The sequence below is a fragment of the Schistocerca americana genome, chromosome 1 (genome assembly GCF_021461395.2).
Source record: "Schistocerca americana isolate TAMUIC-IGC-003095 chromosome 1, iqSchAmer2.1, whole genome shotgun sequence".
NCBI lineage: Eukaryota > Metazoa > Arthropoda > Insecta > Orthoptera > Acrididae > Schistocerca > Schistocerca americana.
Window position 1 is genome coordinate 791,610,685 of NC_060119.1, and position 14,889 is coordinate 791,625,573.

A 14,889-nucleotide genomic window follows, 5' to 3' on the forward strand; every position below is an offset into this window, starting at 1 on the left:
TATATCTCGCGTAATGATCACAACGAAAAGATCCGAGAAATTAGAGCAAATACGGAGACTTACAAGCAGTCGTTCTTCCCACGCACAATTCGTGAATGGGACAGGGAAGGGGGGATCAGATAGTGGTACAATAAGTACCCTCCGCCACACACCGTAAGGTGGCTCGCGGAGTATAGATGTAGATGCCCGAGGGAGGACTCGAACCTCCGCCGGGACCAGCAGCAAAGTCCATGACTGCAGCGCCTTAGGCCTCTCGGCAAAATTTAGTATGAAAGTGTTTTCTGTAAATATGTAGATGATCTGCTAAAGAGGCCCTTTTCCAGTAGATGTTTAGAGGAGAAAGTAACATTTAAAGACTTAAGTAGACGATCGTCAAATGTAAACGTAACAACAGAGGGGCGTGCGAAGAAGCTCGCTGATGTGGCTTGCGTAACACTGAAAATTTCGAAATACTTGCAAAATATTTTGATCAGCTTCTTAATTGTCCAGAACCAATCCATAAACTCGAGGACTCAATCACTCATGAAAATCTAGAAAGCTGATTTACCCTGAAGTATCGAAGAAATCGATGAAGTTATTAAAACCTTATAAAGCTAGAGGAGAAAAAAATACTGCAGTGCTTTTGAATTGGTCTCTATCAAAAGTAGAAAAAATCTTAAATTAATATTTGAGAAAACCTGGGCAGTAGAAAAACTTCCAAGAGAATGAATGGTTGTTGTTGTTGTGGTCTTCAGTCCTGAGACTGGTTTGATGCAGCTCTCCATGCTACTCTATCCTGTGCAAGCTTCTTCATCTCCCAGTACCTACTGCAACCTACATCCTTCTGAATCTGCTTAGTGTATTCATCTCTTGGTCTCCCTCTACGATTTTTACCCTCCACGCTGCCCTCCAATACTAAATTGGTGATCCCTTGATGCCTCAGAACATGTCCTACCAACCGATCCCTTCTTCTGGTCAAGTTGTGCCACAAACGTCTCTTCTCCCCAATCCTATTCAATACTTCCTCATTAGTTATGTGATCTACCCATCTAATCTTCAGCATTCTTCTGTAGCACCACATTTCGAAAGCTTCTATTCTCTTCTTGTCCAAACTATTTATCGTCCATGTTTCACTTCCATACATGGCTACACTCCATACGAAAACTTTCAGAAATGACTTCCTGACACTTAAATCAATACTGGATGTTAACAAATTTCTCTTCTTCAGTAACGCTTTCCTTGCCATTGCCAGTCTACATTTTATATCCTCTCTACTTCGACCATCATCAGTTATTTTGCTCCCCAAATAGCAAAACTCCTTTACTACTTTAAGTGCCTCATTTCCTAATCTAATTCCCTCAGCATCACCCGACTTAATTAGACTACATTCCATTATCCTTATTTTGCTTTTGTTGATGTTCATCTTATATCCTCCTTTCAAGACACTGTCCATTCCATTCAACTGCTCTTCCAAGTCCTTTGCTGTCTCTGACAGAATTACAATGTCATCGGCGAACCTCAAAGTTTTTATTTCTTCTCCATGAATTTTAATACCTACCCCGAATTTTTCTTTTGTTTCCTTTACTGCTTGCTCAATATACAGATTGAATAACATCGGGGAGAGGCTACAACCCTGTCTTACTCCCTTCCCAACCACTGCTTCCCTTTCATGTCCCTCGACTCTTATAACTGCCATCTGGTTTCTGTACAAATTGTAAATAGCCTTTCGCTCCCTGTATTTTACCCCTGCCACCTTCAGAATTTGAAAGAGAGTATTCCAGTCAACATTGTCAAAAGCTTTCTCTAAGTCTACAAATGCTAGAAACGTAGTTTTGCCTTTCCTTAATCTTTCTTCTAAGATAAGTCGTAAGGTCAGTATTGCCTCACGTGTTCCAGTGTTTCTACGGAATCCAAACTGATCTTCCCCGAGGTTGGCTTCTACTAGTATTTCCATTCGTCTGTAAAGAATTCGTGTTAGTATTTTGCAGCTGTGACTTATTAAGCTGATAGTTCGGTAATTTTCACATCTGTCAACACCTGCTTTCTTCGGGATTGGAATTATTATATTCTTCTTGAAGTCTGAGGGTATTTCGCCTGTTTCATACATCTTGCTCACCAGATGGTAGAGTTTTGTCAGGACTGGCTCTCCCACGGCCGTCAGTAGTTCCAATGGAATATTGTCTACTCCGGGGGCCTTGTTTCGACTCAGGTCTTTCAGTGCTCTGTCAAACTCTTCACGCAGTATCGTATCTCCCATTTCATCTTCATCTACATCCTCTTCCATTTCCATAATATTGTCCTCAAGTACATCGCCCTTGTATAGACCCTTTATATACTCCTTCCACCTTTCTGCTTTCCCTTCTTTGCTTAGAACTGGGTTTCCATCTGAGCTCTTGATATTCATACAAGTCGTTCTCTTATCTCCAAAGGTCTCTTTAATTTTCCTGTAGGCGGTATCTATCTTACCCCTAGTGAGATAGGCCTCTACATCCTTACATTTGTCCTCTAGCCATCCCTGCTTAGCCATTTTGCACTTCCTGTCGATCTCATTTTTGAGACGTTTGTATTCCTTTTTGCCTGTTTCACTTACTGCATTTTTATATTTTCTCCTTTCATCAATTAAATTCAATATTTCTTCTGTGACCCAAGGATTTCTACTAGCCCTCGTCTTTTTACCTACTTGATCCTCTGCTGCCTTCACTACTTCATCCCTCAAAGCTACCCATTCTTCTTCTACTGTATTTATTTCCCCCATTCCTGTCAATTGCTCCCTTATGCTCTCCCTGAATCTCTGTACAACCTCTGGTTCTTTCAGTTTATCCAGGTCCCATCTCCTTAAATTCCCACCTTCTTGCAGTTTCTTCAGTTTTAATCTACAGGTCATAACCAATAGATTGTGGTCAGAATCCACATCTGCCCCTGGAAATGTCTTACAATTAAAACCTGGTTCCTAAATCTCTGTCTTACCATTATATAATCGATCTGATACCTTTTAGTATCTCCAGGGTTCTTCCATGTATACAACCTTCTTTCACGATTCTTAAACCAAGTGTTAGTTATGATTATGTTGTGCTCTGTGCAAAATTCTACCAGGCGGCTTCCTCTTTCATTTCTGTCCCCCAATCCATATTCACCTACTATGTTTCCTTCTCTCCCTTTTCCTACACTCGAATTCCAGTCACCCATGACTATTAAATTTTCGTCTCCCTTCACAATCTGAAGCTGGTGGTATGAATGAATGGCTGAATGAATGGTAGCCTTGGTATATCCACTGCATAAGAAAGGCAATAAACAACATGTTAACAACAACATAGGAATTTCTTTGCAACGAGTTACATATCAGATTTCTCCAAGATTGTTGCCAAGAGAGTAGAAACAAAACTGAAAAGTAATTTAGGCGAATATCAAGGTGGTTTTAGGAAGGGCAGATCATGTTCTGATCAAATATTTAAGCTGAAATCAATCATTTCCCACAGATTACTGAAATCGAGAGGTCGGTATTTGTGTTTGAAATTGCCTGTAGCATATTGTACAAGCATATAGATGGGGGATTTTTCGTGCACCATTGTTATGGCGTCACCGTGGGCGAGTGATGTGAAGCATAGACTGGTACCTCGCCCAGATGGGTTTGATTCCTTCCGATACTAACATTTTCTTTTAGTATTAAGTACCTCAACTGGAAAAAAGAACCCTTATAGGATAACTTCGTTATCCATCTATCTGTCTGACTATCCAAAACTCATTTACTCGGAAAAGGGTGTACGCATCAAGTTGAAATTTATGTCATATTTTAAGGACCACGGACCCTTGGAGACGTAGGAAGGTGAAGCTTGTAAGTCAGTGCAATCAAAAGGTACGGCCATTTACGTCACGTATTTTGAAACTCGCAAACTAACTTATTAAAACCTATAGGGTACTTCCCCTTGACATAGAATCATGAAATTTGACAAGAAGAAAGGCTTCACTGTAGAACTGAAGGAAAACAATTGAGAAAATTATTAATTTGTAATAAAATCACACGGAAAAATACTTCTTTTGTCAGAATGAAATTTTCACTCTGCAGTGGAGTGTGCGCTCTTATGAAACTTCCTGACAGAATAAAACTGTGTGCTGGACCGAGACTCGAACTCGGGACCTTTGCCTTTCGCGGGCAAGTGCTCTACCAACTGTTTTTTTTAAATCTCATTTTGTTCGTTTTCGTTCGTTGTGTCTGCTCGGGGCGGACGTCGCAAGACACCCGTTTCCGTTTGACGTTGATCCATCAACTCAGTTTTTTTATTACAGAGGACAGCTAAGCCTCTGACCGTACACGCTGAGTTACTGTGCCGGCAAAAGAAGTGATTGGGTATGAAACTTCCTGGCAGATTAAAACTGTATGCCGGACCGAGACTCGAACTCCGAACCTTTGCCTTTCGCGGGCAAGTGCTCTACCAACTGAACTACCCAAGCACTAAGCACGACTCACGCACCGTCCTCACAGTTTTAATTCCGCCAGTACTTCGTCTCCTACCCTCCAAACTTCGCAGAAGCTCTCCTGCATACTCCTGGTATGCAGAAGAGCTTCTGCGAAGTTCGGAAGGTAGGAGACAAGGTACTGGCGGAATTAAAGCTGTGAGGATGGAGCGTGAGTCGTGCTTGGGTAACTCAGTTGGTAGAGCACTTGCTCACCAAGGGCAAAGGCCCCGAGTTCGAGTCTCGGTCCGGCAGAGAGTTTTAATCTGCCAGGAAGTTTTATTCCTTCTGTCGTTTGTTACCGCCTTCAGACTTGAAATGAAAACATTCTCGAAAGTCTTGGTATCCCTGAGACAGCTATCTTGCCAGTATCAATGTCGATAACAGGCAAAAAAATTTCGATATTTTTGATTCCCGGAATGGATGAACTGGCTATATGCATAATTAAGTTTGTATGGAAACCTCATGCGCGAGTCCTACTCTCACTTGTTCAATTTTTTTTCTTTTTATGTTATTCCACGAGATGTTAAACTATTATTTATAGAATTATAATGTATGTAAACGTTTCAGTTTATATGTAACATTAATATTAAATTTAGTTACGATTACTCTCATAGTAAGTCATAAGGCCCATCACACAGTAGCACGCTGGTATAATTTTACACATGGCGTTCCTGGGTTGACACAATGGCCATGACGCAGACTACAGACACGGATAGGAAACGATCTGTCACAAGATGAATGACGTTCCCTTTTCAGTTGAGGTAGCGAGACGGGCTGTGGCAGCAGTGGGTCTCAGCGGCCAGCCAGCAGCCAGCAGCGAGCCCACCGCGGGCCCCAGCTGCCGCTCTCGGTTTGGCAGGCAGCTGCTCAGCAAGTGCGGACCTGCCGTGCGGTGAGCGGCGCGTCTATATCTGGGCGTGCGAGAGGCAAGAGCGGACGCGGGCCGCTCCGCGCATTCCGCTGTTTACGTTGCGCCGCCAGCGCATAGCTGACCCGCTCTGCAAATAGCGAGCCGCCCCTCTCTCTATCTGCTCTCCACCGTTTACTTCGTCGTCTAATTCCCAGATTCCGGAAGGTTCCTCGAGAGGCTTCCCTCCACCTCTTCCCTCTTCACTGTACTTGTTTCCGAATATTCCTGTCCTCTAGTTTCTCCACGTTCTCCTTCTAGTGACCGATCCGTCGTGTTTAGCCAACGGAAAATTCTCGAAACATATTGCCCTCTGTAAGATAGCCTCTGTTCTTTGCTCTGGCGCGCGTCCTGGGAACGAAAGGAATTGATTATACTGACCCTATCCTCGTTAATAATTGGATTCCTGTAACGTTTTCTCGAGAAGTATTTTGAGACGTTTCAGCAGTACGTTTTGTACGTAGTACCTTACAGCAGGTGTGAGTTGATGTACTCCGGTGGGGCGCGCGTCTGTTGCTACAATGCGTCCTTTCATTCTACGGGCTGAGACTGTGGCAATTTTGGAACCAATCAACATTGTATCTTCAACTTCCTTCTCAAAGATATTAATCGTGTTCGACTCCCAGAAACGTATTCAACATCGAAGATGGAGTAAGACAACCAATCGATGTGCAGGGTGACAATTATTCAACTATATGAAATAAAATCGTCATAACTTCTGAATGGTTAGCGTCAGGAATTTCAAACTGCATGGTTGGCGGCGAGGCATGATGGGAATTAATATGCGCTGTATGGTTTGGTTTAGCAACGAGGCCCACTTTCATTTGGATGGCTTTGTCAATAAGCAAAACTGGCGCATTTAGGGGACTAAGAATCTGCATTTCACGATCGAGAAGTCTCTTCACCCTCAACGAGTGACTGCGTGGTGTGCAATGTCTAGTCACAGAATAATCGGTACGATATTCCTTGATGGCGCGGCACCGGCCGCTCTGGCCGAGCACTTCTAGGCGCTTCAGTCTGGAACCACGCGGCTGCTACTGTCCCAGGTTCGAATCCTGCCTCGGGCATGGATGTGTGCGATGTCCTTAGGTTAGTCAGGTTTACTTAGTTCTAAGTCTAAGGGACCGATGACCTCAGATGTTAAGTCCCATAGTGCTTAGAGCCTTTTGAACCATTTTTTGATGGCGCGGTGATTACCGAAGGGTACGTGAAGGTTTTTGGAAGATGATTTCATCCCCATTATCCAAAATTACGCTGATTTCGACGAGATGTGGTTCATGCAAGACGGAGCTCGACCCCATCGAAGCAGGAAAGTGTTTGATGTCCTGGTGAAGCACTTGAAGCACTTTGGGGACCGCATTCCGTCTCTGGCGTACCCAGAGGTCACTTGCATGGGCCCCGATTGCCTGTCACATTCTCCGGATCTGAACACATGCGACTCCTTTTTGTGGGGCTGTATTAAAGGCAAGGTGTACAGCAATAACCCCAAATCCACTGCTGAGCTGAAAAATGCCATTCAGTAGGTCATCGACAGCATCGATGTTTCGATATTTCATCGGGTCATTCAGAATTTCGCTATTCGTCTGCGCTACATCATCGCCAATGATGGCAGGCATATCGAACATGCCATAACCTTAATCTGAATATCTGTAGTGACGTTTGGATGTTGAATAAAGTGTGTGCACGCTGTAGTTTGTAACTAATTTACGTTTTTTCTCATATAGCTGAATAATTGTCACCTTGTATTTCGGATGAGATGCTGGAATATATTCGATGTAAACGGAGAGGGCAGGCAATCGTTCTGCTCCGGGTGCAGTCCCCCGCTGGCATCCGCTGTACTGAGGAAGTTGATATCTTAGCGAAGCAAGCTGCAGCCGCAGGAACTGTTCTCGATATGTAATTACTGTATGCAGACGACTTATGTGAAGAGCCACGGGGAACAGCCATGGCCTGAGATGTGGTACGTGTCCCAAGAAACGAAATGTGGATATTATGCGGATTTACACTCTCAAATTACTATAAGTCCGCTGTCTACGAGGAGGCATTTGGATTACATCTCCGATTCCACCGTTATTCGACTCCACTTTAACCATGCTTCTTTTTACGATTCACCTCCATGTGAGTGGGAATCCGAGTCAATGATTGATGTAAATCGTTTCTCATTACCGTGTGCCAAATTTTACAACGAACGATCGGATTTTTTGAAGATTTTGATGAGTATGGTTTACCTCCTCCCTCAGTCATTGTCTTTTGTTTTCTAAAGATATTTGGCTTCATAAAGTGATTGTCAATTTCCTTAAGAATTCACGGAAAAATCTGTAGATTTTAAGAGGACTCATATTTTCATTTATCTGTATGATTTGTTATGAAATTTAAGAAGTAGTGTGAATTGATAACATAAATTTGTCTAGTTTACTAATTATTCTATTTGTTGGCTCGCCCCGTCGGAGGGTCGAGTCCTCCCTCGGGTATGGGTGTGTGTGTTGTCCTTAGCGTTAAGCTAGTTTAAGTTAGATTAAGTAGTGTGTAAGCCTCAGCAGTTTGGTCCCATAGGAACTTGCCACCAATTCTATTTGTTAAACATTTGTTGTGTGAAATAATCGACGGTTTGAGCTTTCAATTCTGTAAATATGGATTTACGTATTTTTTCTCTACAGTTATGTATTCCTAGTAAACATATCTTTTCGATGGCTCAATATAGTACAAACTCCAGAGGTGAAATAAAACAAACAGGTTCGTAAACAGGAATTTTACTTGTATAGCGTTACGAATGTTCGCGATTCTACCTTGACTGGAAAGCTTATTTCGGTGAGTATAATAAGCGACTATATAAAGTTATACTGTTTCACTGACACAAGATCCATGGTCCAGTTGTATGTGTGTGTAGGGGGGAGGGGGGGAGGATGGGGGAGGGGGCGGAATCTACAGTTTCTTACTGTCTTTGTATGCCCACTCTGATCCCTAAATGTAACTTGTCGTCAACCCATTGTTAATGTGTCACATGTGTGTACGATTTTAATAATAATACATTATAATGTATGAAATGTTTTAATATAACAATAATAAATTGTTTAATTACAGGAAAATATTTTAATATAGTAATAATTTGTTTACTTCAGTGAACTGCTTCAACGGAAAAATCCAGATACTGCTATTGGAAAAGTCTTTGAAAAGATACACCCGAAAATTTGAGAAGTACATGTCTAAGGCAATTATTTTAAGACCTATAGTGACAACAAACTCTCAGAACTTTGATAATTTCCTCAGTATAAATGAATTGTGCACTCATCGTTACCAGTTGTTCACTTATCTGCAAACCAAGCATATATAAATGTATAAATTAGGAGAATGCAGTTTCTTGCGGTCGTTTCCGTCTACTTTCGAATAGCTAGTCTTTGTGACTTTATTCCCCCTTAGTGTAAGGTCTTTCCACTTCTGCCCTCCCTTACTCATCTTTCTACGGTTTTCCGGCACTGCGTCTGGGTTCACGATTTGTTGCTGATAGCAGGTAGGTCAGTCGCTGCATCCGCGCCTTCACTTGACTGCGTTGTTACGGGTCAGCCTTCATTTCCATCTATGTGGACAGGACCTCATGCAAGGAACGGAAAAATATCCCGTGTCAAACGTAGATTGAAAGTTCGGAGATTCCCTGCCATTTTCAAGACTCTTAGTTTTATGCTGCCCTATTCTCGAAAAGTTAGCAGTGACGTTTGTAAATTGACGTACGTATAAATATGACCTCTTCAACCAAATTTTTCCGGAGGATGTTTTCATGACCTTGACCTGCATGACCCGTGCTACCCTCCGCCCTCCTTCATCCCCTTCTAGATCCATCCTGCCTTTGTTTGCTTCTAGTTCCTTGTCCTTAATCAAGAGAATTCAAAAGAGAAAGAGTCCACTTTAGTTTCTTAGTTATGTGCCTGATAAATAGTGTTAAGTATAACAGCTACATCTATACTCCACAAGCCACATTACTGTATGTGGCAGTGGTTGCTTATGGTACCACTAATTTTTCCCCTGTCTCTCTTCCACTCGTTAATGCTACGTGGGAAGAAGACCGTCATAGAGCCTCCGCAAGAGCTCTTACATTCTCGTCGTACGTGGGAGGAGGTAATACGTCGGCCAAATCTTCCCGGAACGCACTTCTCGGAATTTCAATAATAAATCTTGACCGTGATCCACAACGCCTCTCTTGTACCGCTGTTCACTGCTCATTGCTATGCATCTCCGCAAGGCGCCTTCTAAACGATCCCGTGGCGAAACGTACCGCCTGTCGCTGGATCTTCTGTATCTAACCTGTTAATTCAATTTGGTAGGGGCCTTAGATTGATGAAGAGTATTTCAGAATCAATCAAACAAATCTTTTGTAAACCAGTTCATCCGTGGACGAATTACCATTTTCTTGGCAAGATCAATGTGTAGTATCCAAGGTTGGACCCCTGAACCCCAGATATACTGTGGCGAAATTACATGAGCATTTCATCACAAAATGGATACTTGTATTTAATCTAACATGGAAAGTAAGCGTTTCCGGACATATGTCCACATAACATATTTTCTTTCTTTGTGTGTGAGAAATGCTTCCTGAAAGTTTGGCCGTACCTTTTTGTAACACCCTGTAGACACAGGTTTTAATCGAACACCGACCGCATTTGATATAAGAGACACAGACACAGACACCACACAGAGAAGACAATAAGAGTTATCAATTTAACATCGGAATCCATCAAATATTATGTATTAAAAGACTTAAGTCAATTATCATCTTTAGGGATGTACACAATCCATTTTATAAAATCTACAGAACTGATTGTAATGTATTTAATGTACAAACAACTTCTCTGTGTTCAGGATCCCCTCTCATTAAATCAAAATTCACCGTGAAGTTTTGCCAACGTGAGACATAATGATTTTCCGGTCTTCACCTGGAAATGGTGTACTTGATTTTGTCCTGAGTCACTCTGTGAAAGTGAACACGACACTGGTTTTCGACAATGTTCAGCCGTCTGGGGACACTTGCAGGCTCCTGAGGAAGATCCAAACAGAGGGGCCGAAACATTGCATATTTTAGAAGAAATGAAACAATTTCCTACCTCGAATGTTACTAAATGTATGTATTGGCAATTCCTATTTCGACCTATTATGCCATTTTCAAGTGAAAGCTCACTATGAAATGCGTCAATACATGGAGACAGGAACCAGCGATTCCGTGACTCATTCCTCTCCAACTTCTAGGATCATGGTGTGAGGAGCTGTTGGATATAACAAAAGGACTGATTTGGTAATTGTTGAAAGGAGTCTGAGTGTTCGCTATAATGTGACAAGAATAGTAAACTCTCTTGTCATACCTTTCATGAACAGCTTACCGTGTACTATACGGCTAATAGCATATTCCAGCAGCATTATGTGAGAGCCCACACTGCGGTTCACACCACAAACGCCTTGAGAAATGTATGGATCCTTGACTGGTCTGTGTGGTCCGCTGGTTTGTCATAGAGCATGCCTGGGATGAGGTGGGAAGACGTAAATCTTCATGCCATCCTCCAGACATCGTCTTCATAAATGTTTAAGGCATAGCGAGAAATTCCTCGAGATGAGATTCAGAGACTGTTTGCTTCCGTACTGCAACGAAAACAAGAGTGTATTCGTACCGGCCGCGAGAGGTAGTCGCACGGTTTAGCGCGTCTTGACACGGTCCGCGCGGCTCCCCACGTCGGAGGTTCGAGTCCTTCCTCGGGCATGGGTGTGTGTGTGTGTTGTCTTTAGCGTAAGTTAGTTTGAGTTAGATTAAGTAGTGTGTAAGCTTAGGGACCGGTGACCTCAGCAGTTTGGTCCCATAAGACCTTACCACACATTTCCAAATTTTTATTCGTGCCGGAGAGGGTCACACATCATACTGTCGCTGATAAGGTCATCAGTTCCGAATGGAATGAATGTTTTCTCAGTTAATCTCCTTTATGTCATAATCATCTCGAAAATGTCTGATAATTATCGGACTAGTGCTTCATGAGGTAATACTTACCATCTTCAACAGCGTGAGTAGCAGCCAAAAACATTAGTGCAAGTGGGACTTGACAATTGTTTCGGGTTGGGTTGTTTGGGGGATGAGACCAAACAGCGAGGTCATCGGTCTCATCGGTTTAAGGAAGGAAGTCGGCCGTGCCTTTTCAAAGGAACCATTCCGGCATTTGCTTGTAGCGATTTAGCGAAATCACGGAAAACCTAAATCAGGATGGCCGCACGCGGGATTGAACCGTCATCCTCCCCAACGCGAGTCAAGCTTGCTAGCCACAGCGCCACTTCGCTCGGTACAATTGTTTCGACTTAGATTTAAGCCATCACATTACTGTGGGTGGTTAATGCTACTCAGACTACAAACTACAATTCCGTCAAAATGTGAGTCTAAGATCGATTCAATATGCAAGAAGAGATAAAAAAATCCAGCATTTTCACGTTGAATCGGAGATTAATACAACTGCAGAACCCTTAAAATAAGAGATGCAAGAGACCTTAATTCTACAAATAGGAAACATAATCGGTGTGAAATGTAAGTTATATGTCTAGGGTTTTACCCGACTGGGTTTCAATGTGTATAAAACACCTTGCAATTACAAATATTTCTAAGATATAGAAACTTAACACACATATGAGCAACATACACTGAGGTGACAAAACTCATGGTACACCTCATAATATCGTGTCGGACCTCCTACTGCCCGGCCTAGTGCAGCATGTCGATGTGATAGGGACTCCGCAAGACGTTGAAAGTCACTTGCAGAAACATTGAGACATGTTGTCTCTGTAACCGTCCATAACTGCGAGAGTGTTGCCGGTGCAGGATTTTGTGCACGAACTGACCTCTCGATTATGTCCCAAAAATGTTCGATGGGATTCATGTCGGGTGATCTGAGTGTCCAGAATGTTCTTGAAACCAATCGCGAACAGTTGTAGCCCGGTGAGCCGGCGCATTGTCATCCATAAAAACTCCGTCGTTGTTTGGGAACATGAAGTCATGAACGACTGCAAATGCCCTCCGTAATCATTTCCAGCCAATGATCGGTTCATTTGGGCCAACGTATCCAGTTCATTCCATGTAAACAAATCACACACCATTATGGAGCCACTATCAGCTTCCAAGTGTATTGTTGACAACTTGGGTCCATAGCTTCGTGGGCTCTGCGCCACACTCAAAGCCTACCATCAGCTCTTACGAACTGAAATCGGGACTCATCTGACCAGGCACGATTTTCCAGTCGTCTAGGGTCCAACCGATATGGTCACGAGCCCAGGAGAGGCGCTTCAGGCCATGTCGTGCTGTTAGCAAAGGCACACGCGTCGGTCGTCTGCTGCCATAGCCCGTTAACGCCAGATTTCGCCACACTATCTTAACGGATACTTTCGTCGTAAGTGGACATTGATTTCTGCGGGTATTTTACACATAGTTGCTTGTCTGTTAGCAGCGACAATTCTATGTAAACGTCGCTGCTCTCGGTTGTTTAGTGAAGGCCGTCGGCCACAGCGTTGTCCGTGGTGAGAGGTAATGCCTGAAATTTGGTACTCTCGGTACACTCTCGACACTGTGGATCTTCGAATATTGAATTCCCTGACGATTTCCGAAATGGAATGTCCCATGCACCTAGCACCAACTACCATTCTGCGTTCAGAGTCTGTTAATTCCCATCGTGTGGCCATAATCACGTCGGAAACGTTTTCACGTGAATCACCTGAAAATAAATGACAGCTCCGACAATGCGCTGCCCTTTTATACCCTATATATGCGACACTACCGTCATCTGTACATTTGCATATCGCTAACTCAGTGACTTCGGTCATCTCGGTGTAACCCCTCTTGTCACATCCTTCATGATTTGGGTACTGAATAATATTCAGCGAATAGAATATTCCAGCAGGATTGTACTATACTCTACACTGCAATTCACAACACAGACGCCTTGAGAATTGTGCTTAGCCTTGCGCTATCCCCTGGCCTGCCAAGCATGAAGTATGGCTGCGATGATATCGGAGGAATTGTACTTTGATACCAATCTGCAGGCATCAGTCTCTATGAACTGACGCAGCATGTGACTCAGGCATGGCAAGAAATTCCTCAAGATGAAATTCAGAGGTTGTCTGCTTCCGTGTCACAAGGACGTGCTGAAAAGTAATGTCTCCAAATTTTTTGTATAAAAACTCTTAAAAAATATTATTAACATTCCACATTTTTATTCTTTATGTTTACACATTTTCATTCTTCTGCCACTATAGAACTCCGAATTGAAGCATATAACACAGCAGTGTGTAATACAACTATGTCGGTGCGAGAGGAATAGCGTGCTGTATTAGAGATTCGAATTAGAAGAGTTTTTTCACACATGGAGCACGCTCTGCTTCAGCATGACAGAGCCAGACCACACACGAGCGGTGCGACACATGCAACAACCCGATGCCTTGAGTTCCCTGTCAAAGATCATTCACCATACAGTCACGACCTGGCCCCAACCGATTTCATCTGTTTACCTTCGAGGACTGCACTTTGAGAGGGCCGGTGTGGCCGAGAGGCTCTAGGCGCTTCAGTCTGGAACCGCGCGACTGCTACGGTCGCAGGTTCGAATCCTGCCTCGGGCATGGATGTGTGTGATGTCTTTAGGTTAGTTAGGTTTAAGTAGTTCTAAGCTCTAGGGAACTGATGACCTCAGATGTTAAGTCCCATAGTGCTCAGAGCCATTTGAACCATTTTTGAATTTCACTTTGATAGTGATGAAGCGATGCAAGCAGAGGTGAGGTTGTGGCTCTTTCAACAGACTCAAACATTCTACAGTGACCGTATCAACGAACTGGTCTCTGACTGGGAGAAACTTGTTGGTCGTCAGGGTGCACACCTTGAGAAATAATTATGCAGACATGAAGTGCAAAATGTAGAATGTTAATAATGTTTGTTTTATTTAAAAAGTTTTGTGAATTTCCACATAAAAAATTCGGCGGCATTGGTAAATATCAGACGGCATTGGTAAATATCAGACTGATACTTCACGATACAACACTTTCCATTTCTGTCAGTGTAAGTAATAGCCAAAAACATCACTGCAGGAGTAACTTTACAGGTCTTCCGATGTAGAGTCAAGACGTTACATTAGTATCGTTTATTCATGTTAGTCAGACTAAAAACTGGAAGCACTGCAAAAAAGGAGTCTACGATTGACTCAGTACGTAAGAAGAGATAAAAAACTTTAGAATCTTCACAATGAATCAGAGATTAATACAATTACGTAACCCTTAAAAAGTGAGGCAGGAGACCTTGATCCTGAAAATAGGAAACATAATCCGTATGAAACGGAAGTTAAATGTCTAGGGTTTTAACCGACTGTGGTCTCAGAGTGTATAAAACAGCTTCTAATGACAAATTTTCTAAGAAAATCTTCACATTTGTGTGAATTGCTTAGGGCTCAAACTGCTGAGGTCATCGGTCCCAAGAGTTACACGTTACTTAAACTAACTTATACTAAGAATAACACACTCACCCATGCCCCAGGGAGGACTCGAACCTCCGG